The sequence below is a fragment of the Hippopotamus amphibius genome, chromosome 8 (genome assembly GCF_030028045.1).
Source record: "Hippopotamus amphibius kiboko isolate mHipAmp2 chromosome 8, mHipAmp2.hap2, whole genome shotgun sequence".
In the NCBI taxonomy this organism is placed as follows: domain Eukaryota; kingdom Metazoa; phylum Chordata; class Mammalia; order Artiodactyla; family Hippopotamidae; genus Hippopotamus; species Hippopotamus amphibius.
Genome location: NC_080193.1, coordinates 87,347,227 through 87,357,266, shown reverse-complemented (window position 1 = coordinate 87,357,266; position 10,040 = coordinate 87,347,227). Strand labels below are relative to the sequence as shown.

Sequence of the window (10,040 nt, the reverse complement as noted above, 5' to 3'; positions counted from 1 at the left end):
TTCTTACCATCTTTCCTTGTTTTTGGGAAACTCAAGCGTGGTTGCTAGGTTACAGGATAGCCACTAATGATCCCTGTTGCCTGTCTTCATGCCCTTCTGTAGTCCCCTCCATCATTGTATTAGGGTCAGTCCATGTGATGGATAGGATACAGGAGATGTGAAGGTATGTGATTACAAGGCTGGGTCACGGAACCCATTGCACTTCTGCTTTGCTCTCCTTTGAACCCTTGCTTTGGAGGAAGCCAGTTGCCATGTTATGAGCACACTCAAGCAGCTTGATGGAAGTCTACGTGGTGAGGCCTCCTGCCAGTAACTAGCTGACCATGTGAGTAAGCCACCTTGGAAGTGCATCCTTCAGCTTCTGTCAAGCTTTCTGGCCAACATCTTATCTGCACCTCCATGAGAGACTCTGAGCCAGAACCACCCAGGTGCTTCCAGATTCCTGACTCTCAGAAACTGTGTCAGATAATACATGCTTATTGTTGTTAGCGTCTAAGTTTTGGCATTATTTGTTACACAGCAGTAGCTAACTAATACCCAAAGGGAAGAATATTCTACTTCCCACAGTAGAAACCAGAGGGGGGTAGACATTTGTTCTCTGTTTCCTGGAAGTTTGTGCTTAGCATGTGACCTCTGCTGAGCCAGTCAGGTGCTCATGCCTGGGCTTGCAGTCTACACCTTGAGTCTGAAGAGACTCATAATCAAGCAGAGTCCAGTTTAGAATTAATTTCTTTAGGAGCAGCAATAGCAGCAAATGGTATCTTTTGTTGGCAGCAGTGAGAATAAGCTTCTGTACGTTGGGTCTGGCCAGCATGGGGGTCCGCAGTGAAGGGTGAGCTGGCCACCCTTGGGTGGTGTGTGGTGTCTATAGCCTGATTTTGCCGTGGCGTGATATTGGATGTTATTCTGCCTGCTTGGCCTCCATTGATTTCTCCCTGTTTTCAAAGATGCCCTCTCTACTCTTCGTAGTAATTGCTCTGATCTGACATTCTTCCAGTGAACTCTTTTTCTAGTTAAAAGTTAAACTGAATTAGTTTATATTTTATGCAACTAGGAACGCCGACTAGGACAGCAGTCAAGTACATTTTTATAAGGATGGTGGTATCTTCTTTTTAAATCTGCCCGTTGCCCGGAGTGTGGGTTAGACACAAAGCAGGTGATGCGTAGATCTTTATGGATTGTAGAGCTAATTAGTGAGCCTCTTTCCTCATAGGACCCTGTGTTCTATTAGCAGCTTTGTGGAAATGGCAATGTTAGGGGTAGTCCTGCCATTAAGCAGTTTATAATCTGGATTTGAGACAAGCCATCCCCACCCCCTGTAGTGATCTGACCCTCTGTTGTTGTGGGAAGAGGTCTCTCTTTGGAGGCTGCACCACTCCACCTATTAGCTATGTGATTTGGGAAACATTATTTGACATGTCAGAGCCTCGTTTATCTCACTGACAAAAGTCACAACCCCTACTCCACTGGATTGCTGTGAGATTAAATAACGTGTGGAAAGAACCTGGCATACGCGGGGGTGTAGGAAGGTCATGACTGCACACTTACTGCCCACCCTCTGGCTCAGGGCTGGCTGGGTGGCTTGGCTCTGACCAGTGGACGGTGGGATCTTGGCAGTCACTGGCCTTTACTTCTGCTCACTCTCCTCATCTGAAACGTGAGCAGGTTGGATTACAGCTGAGGCTCTCAAAACTTTCTGTTTTTCTTCAGGAAATCTAAAAAATAAAATCGTATCTGGACTTCAGCATAAAGAAATGTATTTTCGAAGTAAGTCAGAAAGAGAAAAACAACGTATATTAACACTTATATGTGGAATCTAGAAGAATAGTACAGATGAACCTATTTCCAGGGCAGGAATAGAGACGCAGATGTAGAGAACGGACATGTGGACATGGAGGGGGAGGGAAGGGGATGTTGGGGTGAATGGGGAGATTAGGTTTGACATAAATACCCTACCATGTGTAAAATAGAGAGCCAGTGGGAACCTGCAGTAAAGCACAGGGAGCTCAGCTTGGTGCTCTGTGATGACCTCGATGGGTGGGATGGGAGGGAGGTCAAAGAGGGAGGGCATATATGTATACATATAGCTGATTCACTTCGTTGTACAGCAGAAACTAACACAACATTGTAAAGCAATTGTACTCCAAAAAAAAAAAAAATCTGAAAAAAAAAGTCACTCTGATTAAAAAAAAATAGTATTTTGTTAGCATAAATATCCTCAGTTATACAGAACGGTGGAGCTATTCCAATGAATATAAACATTTGAAATCAGTTCTATGGGTAACATTTGCCATCCAGGCTTAAGTATCAGATTTAATTCTGCATATTTTTTTGGAGGTACATCAGTGAGAAAGTCCTGTTTCACATACATAAGTAGTTACAAATGGTGATTCTTTTTGATAGTGTATCGTGCAGTCTCAGAAGATTTCTAGTTAAACAAAGAAACTTTGGTGTGAGGCCTGCATGAACATGAGCTCCTCGAAGTACAAGTTAATGTGCTTGTGTGTGGCTTCTGCCACATTTGGCTGTGCCTATGGTAGCCTCGGGAAACCAATTTACAAACTCCCAGAGTAGACAACGCCAAGGTTCCTTGCAGCTCTCACATTCAGTGGTTCTACGCACTGACACAAGGGTGATGTCTGTGTAACATGTCAGTCATCTTTTTAACTTGCAGAAGTAGTGTATGAACATATGTATGAAGTAAACAATTCAAACAACATGGAAGCATATAGAATTAAAAGCAGGAGTTCCCGTTCGGCCATCTCCCCTCATGGCCCTGTTCCCCCTCCTTTTCTCCCAAATAACTACTCTCAGCGTTTGGGTGCTTCCTTTTGCTCTGCATTTATATACGCGTGAGGGTAGGTCATTTCTTTTTTCACAAAAATGAGATCATACTATCCATATTGCTCTGTGACTCTCTTCTCTCTCTCTCTCTGCCTTAACAACATATCTTAGCAGGCTTTCCATGAATATATAGCTCTACCTTATCCTTTAAAACTCTTATTTAATATTTTCTAACATAACTATCCATAATTCATGAACTGTTCCTCTATTTAACAAACACTTAAAATAGTCTGTGTTTTTCATGATCACTGATAGTGCTGTAATAATCACCCTTATGCATATACCTTTTGCTGGCCTTTGAGCAGGATAGGTCCTAAGAATTGGAATTGTCTCATCAAAATGAATAAATATTGATAAATACTGCCCAGTTGCTCTTTCAAAAGTCTGTGTCAGTTTATACCCCACCAACAGTATTTGTTGATTTAATTTACACTTCTGTGGTTACTAGTGAGATTGAGAATCTTTTCATGCTTATTGGCTGCTTATGTTTATATTTCGATGTGTTGCCCCTAACTACCTTTTCCCATTTTTCTATTGGGATAAAGTTATAATAATTATAATTTTTATAAAATTATAAATTTTATAAAGATTATAATAAAATTATAAAATTTTATAAATTAAAATTATAAAAATTATAATAATTTTTTCTTTGCTAACTAGTATCTGACATTTTTCAAGCAGTATTTGATATGAAACTACTCCAGAGGACCAACCAAGCCAAATGAATTTTTGGGGAACTTGTTGCAACAGCAGTTGATCCATTTAAGTGAGTGTTTCTATCTATCCATTTACTCAACAAACATTAAAGAAGTGTTACTGTGTGTCATGTATTAGAAATACAAAAATGCATGTCGTGCTCCTTATACTCAAGTGCCCACAATTTACTTGGGAAGACAGATACATACACAACTACAGTTCTCAGTGATAAGTATTCTAACACAGGTGTGTCTGCAGACCTGTGGGAGCACCAGGCCTACCAGGTATGGGTTATATGTGCAGGGTGTGCTGTCCGTCATACACTGTTAACTCTGAAATTGAGTGGTGGAGGTACCCAGACACTGCCTATGCCTTTTAAGGAAATACATTTTAGAAAGCTGGAATTTCAAGAGATGTTTGGAAAGCTGGAAAGAGGGCCTTAGCAGGCTTAGGGAAAGAAAATGACATAAGCGAATGCTTTGAGCCTGTGATGGGGAAATTACTTGAGTGAGTAGGAGGGATTGGGATGACTGAAAGCAGAAGGTTAGGAATAGAGAAAAAGGAGAAAGATGATGAGTAGGGTTTGATGTTAAGAGTATCTTTTTGTAGACGTGTATGGAGTTTGGGGTCAGGGAATCATAATGTCAAACAAGTCAGGAGAGAAGACTTCACAACGCCTACTAAAGATTTCCTAATGTGGCTTCTTTAGGAGAAGGATGAGACCCCGAGGGGAATTATATAAGCTCTCCTGGGAGGCAGTCGTGAGCATGGCGAAAGAGTTGGGTTTCAGGGTCAGGGAGAAAGAGGTGCATACACAAATATTTTTTTAAGGGGAGAAAAGGCAACATTTGGTGTTGGATGGTGGTAGAAAAAACAATAAAGATGGAAGTCAAGATAATGACTGTCTTAACCTAGAGAAAAATTCTAGAGTTCTCTAGAATATTCTAGAAAGGAGGGTTAAAGTGTTGACATTTTATTTGGGAGACCAAACATAGGGCAGCAAGGCTGAGGAAAAGGAGGATGTGGGGCAAGGAGAGATGTGAAAGCCTGGGAGGCGATGTGTGATTTTCCTGTTCATCGCTTCCCAATGAACTTCAGTGAATCACAGCAGTCCGCATGGCAGGCGTGTTTGCTTGGCACGTGGGACTTTGTAGGAAGGACAGGAAAGAGAAATCACACTTGAAGGGGAAATCACACCTCAGAGTTTATCCACAGAAGAGATAAAAGGGTGGGGAGTTTAATGGCCAGCCTCCTTCTTGCTCCCTTTTTTTCTTGGTCAAATTTCATTCTGTGGGGAGCTGATTGCCCTGCACTCCTTTCTACTTAGAAGAGGCAGCTTCTGTTCTTTGTAGTGAAGGACCCTGACTGACCCCTGCTGTCATGACCTGCTGTGGTCCCCATCGCTGTGGCTTGCCTCTCTCCACACCTGACTCAACCTGACTGAGGGTGTCCTTGGGAAACGTACTGAACTCAGGTGATTCACCATCAACTTATTCATTCTTCCAGCCACTCCCATTCTGACCACAGGCTCTACTCCTAGTAACTTCATTTTTATCTCTTTTGTAATCAAATCTCCATCCTATATGCCAGGTCCATAATCGGTTCTATGTCTTCATCCCTGCATCTCTTCCCTTATGACCTGGGTGAGATTTACAAGGAAGTAGGCTTGAAATTAATGTAATTGCAATTCAACCCCAAACTTGACCTCATGTGGTCCAGCTTTGTAGAGAATTGTACTCTGAGGAATACAGTCCAACAACTAAAAGAAATTAAATTAAAACTTTACTGGTAAGTCTGGGAATAATGTCAAGGGAAGTAAATATATATATATATGTTTTTTTTTTTAGAACTTTCGAGATACAGTTAACAGACAATAAACAGCATATATTTAGAGTGTACAATTTGGTATCCCAATCTCCCAATTCATCCCCCCCCCAACCCTCGCCGCTTTCCCCACTTGGTGTCCATGTGTTTATTCTCTACATCTTTGTCTCTATTTCTGCCTTGCATTTCCTCTTTCATAGTTGTTAGCATTTGCCTTATGGATTGAGGTGCTCCTATATTGGGTGCATATATATTTATAATTGTTATCTCTTCTTCTTGGATTGATCCCTTGATCTTTATGTAGTGTCCTTTCTTGTCTCTTGTAACATTTTTTATTTTAAAGTCTATTTTATCTGATATGACTATTGCTACTCCAGCTTTCTTTTGATTTTCATTTGCATGGAATATCTTTTTCCATCCCCTCAGTTTCAGTCTGTATGTGTCCCTAGGTCTGAAGTGGGTCTCTTGTAGACAGCATATATATGGGTCTTGTATTTGTATCCATTCAGCCAGTCTGTGTCTTTTGGTTGGTGCATTTAGTCCATTTACATTCAAGGTCATTATCGATATGTAGCGATATCCTATTACCACATTCTTAATTGTTTTGTTTTTGTTTCTGTAGGTCCTTTTCTTCTCTTATGTTTCCCACTTGGAGAAGTTCCTTTAGCATTTGTTGTAGGGCTGGTTTGGTGGTGCTGAACTCTCTTAGCTGTCGCTTGTCTGTAAAGCTTTTGATTTCTCCATCGAATCTGAATGAGATCCTTGCTGGGTAGAGTATTCTTGGTTGTATGTTCTTCCCTTTCATCATTTTAAATATATCATGCCACTCCCTTCTGGCTTGCAGAGTTTCTGCTGAGAAATCAGCTGTTACCCTTATGGGAATTCCCTTGTATGTTATTTGTCGTTTTTCCCTTGTTGCTTTTAGTAACATTTCTCTGTCTTTAATTTTTGTCAATTTGACTACTATATGTCTTGGCGTGTTTCTCCTTGGGTTTATCCTGCCTGGGACTCTCTGTGCTTCCTGGACTTGGGTAGCTATTTCCTTTTCCATGTTAGGGAAGTTTTCAACTAGAATCTCTTCCAATATTCTCTAAGGTGCTTTCTCTCTCGCTTCTCCTTCTGGGACCCCTATAATGTGAACGTTGGTGCGTTTAACATTGTCCCAGAGGTATCTTAGGCTGTCTTCAGTTCTTTCCATTCTTTTTCCCTTATTCTTTTCCGCGTCAGTGATTATCACCATTCTGTCTTCTAGGTCACTTATTTGCCCTTCTGCCCCAGTTAATCTGCTGTTGGTTCCTTCTAGTACATTTTTCATTTCAGTTATTGTGTTGCATATCTCTGTTTGCTCTTTCATTCTTCTATGTCATTGGTAAACTTTTCGGTCTGTGCATCCAGTCTTTTTTCAAAGTCCTGGATCATCTTCACCATCATTTTTCTGAATTCTTTTTCTGGAAGGGTGCCTATCTCCTCTTCATTTGGTTGTTTTTCTGGGTTTTTATCCTGTCCCTTCATCTGGTACAAAGTCCTCTGCTTTTTCATTTTCTCTATCTTTCTGTGGCTGTGGTTTTCACTTCTACAAGATGAAATACTGCTGATAAGGCTTGATACTGCTGTCTGCCCTCTTGTTTGAGGAAGCTATCTAGGAGGCTCCTGCGTGCTTCCTGATGGGAGGGACTGATCAAGGGAAGTAAATATCTTTTTTTTGTTGTTGGTGGTTATTTTTTTTTAAATTTTATTTATTTATTATTTTGGGGGGGGTACACCAAGGTCAAAAAATATGGAACGCTTCACGAATTTGCGTGTCATCCTTGTGCAGGGGCCATGCTCATCTTCTCTGTATCGTTCCAATTTTAGTATATGTGCTGCCGAAGCGAGCACAGTAAATATCTTTTTAATGTATAGCAAGACATTAAACTTTTCCCCATCTCTCATATTCTCTTTATCTTCCACTCCCTGCCTCACCAAACTCCTCTCTCCTTCACTTCTATTCTAAACCAAGAAATTTCCCCCCTTTTCCTGTCTTTGTGAATTCCTTATTTTCTTCCTTTTCCCCTTCCCTTCTGCCTTTATTGTTTTTATGTGAACTTCTTATACATATATCCCATTTTTGCATTTCTGTTTCTGCCCTTTTCCTCCCCATTACCCCAGAAACTGAGATGACAAAGACAGAATTCTCCCTCGAAAGGGTGAAGGAGGGGAACACTTACACATTAGTCATTTTTATTTTCATCACTTGAGAAAGAATTCTAGTAATCAGAGCTGTTCAGCGATGGAGTAGACTGCTTTGTTAGGTAGTGATCCTCCTGTCACGGGGTTAGTTCAAACAAAGGCTGGATGATCAGTGCTCAGGATGTTGGAAATGGGTTCTGGTATGGGTTATGTTGGGTCAGATGATTTATAAGCTCTCACCATGTCTAAAATTCTAGGTTTAGATTTGTGTTGTCCAAACTCTACCACAGAATTGAGGTTGAATCCTGTTAGCTGTTTCCCTCTTGATAAATCTCTATTCCAAGGATTGGGAGCCTTGAATACTGAGCTTGATCTAACTCTTGTCTTCATCTTAATTTCTTTGAGACAAGTTGTCTAAATGATCATTTTAGCATCCCGATCTTTCCTGCTGCAATCAGTGAGCACAGTTACATGTACTCTCAAATGGCTCAGATTGCCCACAATTGTGTCAACTACACAGTCTGGCTGGGCCAGGCCCTTGCTTAGTGACTCTTCATTTTGCTCTGAGACAGCATTTTCCAGGGGAGGAGTGGGCATGGCAGACGTTGGGTTGGTGGGAGGCAGCAGCTGGGAGTGTGGGAGTGGCTGGCTCCCAGACCCACCGTGTTGCAGGGAAGCAGTGCAGCGGGAGAGGGAGGAAAGCACGCATTTAGGGGTCAGATGGCATAGTCTGAATCAGCTGCTTACACCCAAGGAATGTTAGCCAGGACTCTTTGGGTTGCAAGTGACAGAATTCATATTGGCTTGAAAAAAAAATAAAAAGGGTTGTGGCGGCCGTGGGGACTTACCAACTTCCAAAGCTGGAAGTGCAGCCACAGCTGCACCCAAGGGCTTGAGAGCCTTGTGAGGACTTGCCTCTTAGTCTCTTTCTCCATTTCCCCACACTTAGCTCTTCCTTTTCCTGTGTTAGTTTGTTTTCTAGTAGAAAGAACTCCTCTTTCTGAATGTTGTGAACCAGATTCTCTGAGTTGAGTCTCTGATTGGTTGGGATCATGTGTTTGCCCCTGAATCAGTGTGGGTGGCCTGGGGAAGAGAGTGCACTCATTGGCCGTGAGAGGGTTTTCCCAAAGGGAAAGTGAGACTTGGTTACCAAAGAAGAGGACATGGTTGCTGGAAGGACAAAACAGCTCACGTTCACTGCAATACAGACTTCGTTATTTCTCTGCGCCCAGTTTCTTCAAGTGTAAAGTTCCTGCTTCCTAGAGCTGTTGTGAAGACTGTAAATAATAAATGCATAGCACCTTCACAGAGCAGGCCTCCACTAACTAGGAGCAGTTCTTATTGTCAGGTCCAAAGAAGCAGGTGGTGAGAGGGAGACTTCTACCCAATGGGAGGATGCACGTGTGCGTGTGTGCGTGTGCGCGTGCATTCCTGTGTTGCTCTCAGGGAGGCACAGGCTAATGAGACCTGGTTCCTACCATCCCAGCCTTTCTCTGCTTTCCTACCCCCTTTGCTCTCTGACTCACTCTTTATTTTTCCATCTTCCCTCCTCTCCTTTCCTTTTCCTCTCACTGGCCCTGTGTAAACACGTATTATAAAAATGCCGTATTTTCTTATTATTTGTGATGAGTCAAATTTATTTACATATTTTTTACATTCTGACTTAAGTGATTTGAGATATCTGATTAGCTCCATGCCCCAGGATTATATAAATAGCTGAGGAAATTGAATAGAGAAAATAAAGAGAAACAAAGTCAAATTAGAAAACAAAACGGAGGCCGCCATAGCTTATATGATTCCTCGAGGTGGGCTCTGTTTACTGAAAATTAAGTTTCACATTTCCTATTGTGAATTTAAAAACCAAGCAAATTGAAAAATTTTCCCTTTTCTCCAGAACAAGACAAGCACAACAAGTCAGTTGAGCGTGATTGTTACGTGTGGTCCTTGATCTCGTCGGTGGGGTGGTGGATCTTGATGGTGAAAAGGTTCCACCCGTTTATAGGGACCAGGGGGAGTATTAAAGGCAAATCAGGGTGCGGGGCTGCCAGGCAGACAGGAGAAGGGAAACAGCAACTCTCTCCTCTGAGGTCCATAGACCTTTGGAGAGAAAAGAGATCAATATAACAGAGATACAGTTTGGAACAGAAGTATAAATAAAGATGAAATGGAAAAATCTGCCTTGTTGAGACCCAGCTTCCCAAAGAATTAGACTCATGGGTTTGCCTCTGTGCTGGGGCCATGTGTAGGCACTAGGCTGGCTATTTTCTGGCTGATCCTTTGGGGGAATCTGTTGTTGCTGAGACAGGTCGTTCCATGTTGTATCAACAGAGTGTGGCCGTCTGGACAGCTGCTTAGAAACCAACTTACTGCTTCTTTAATGCCACCCACAAACACGACTGCGTATCATTTCGTGTTCAAAGGGACCCCAGCAATACTTGGGAAGATGGAAAGGGGAAGGGCATTAGGGAGGGCTGAGGAGTTCTGCCTTGCTTCGTGCAATAAGTGGT

General features: G+C 42.1%; 1 non-coding gene across 1 annotated transcript; it reads right to left on the bottom strand.

Moving 5' to 3' along the window:
* Positions 1-7,135: 7,135 nt before the first annotated feature.
* LOC130859773 (U6 spliceosomal RNA) lies at positions 7,136-7,242 on the bottom strand. Its single transcript, XR_009055315.1, has one exon. It is a non-coding gene; the product is annotated as a U6 spliceosomal RNA (small nuclear RNA).
* Between the last annotated feature and the right edge of the window lie 2,798 nt (positions 7,243-10,040).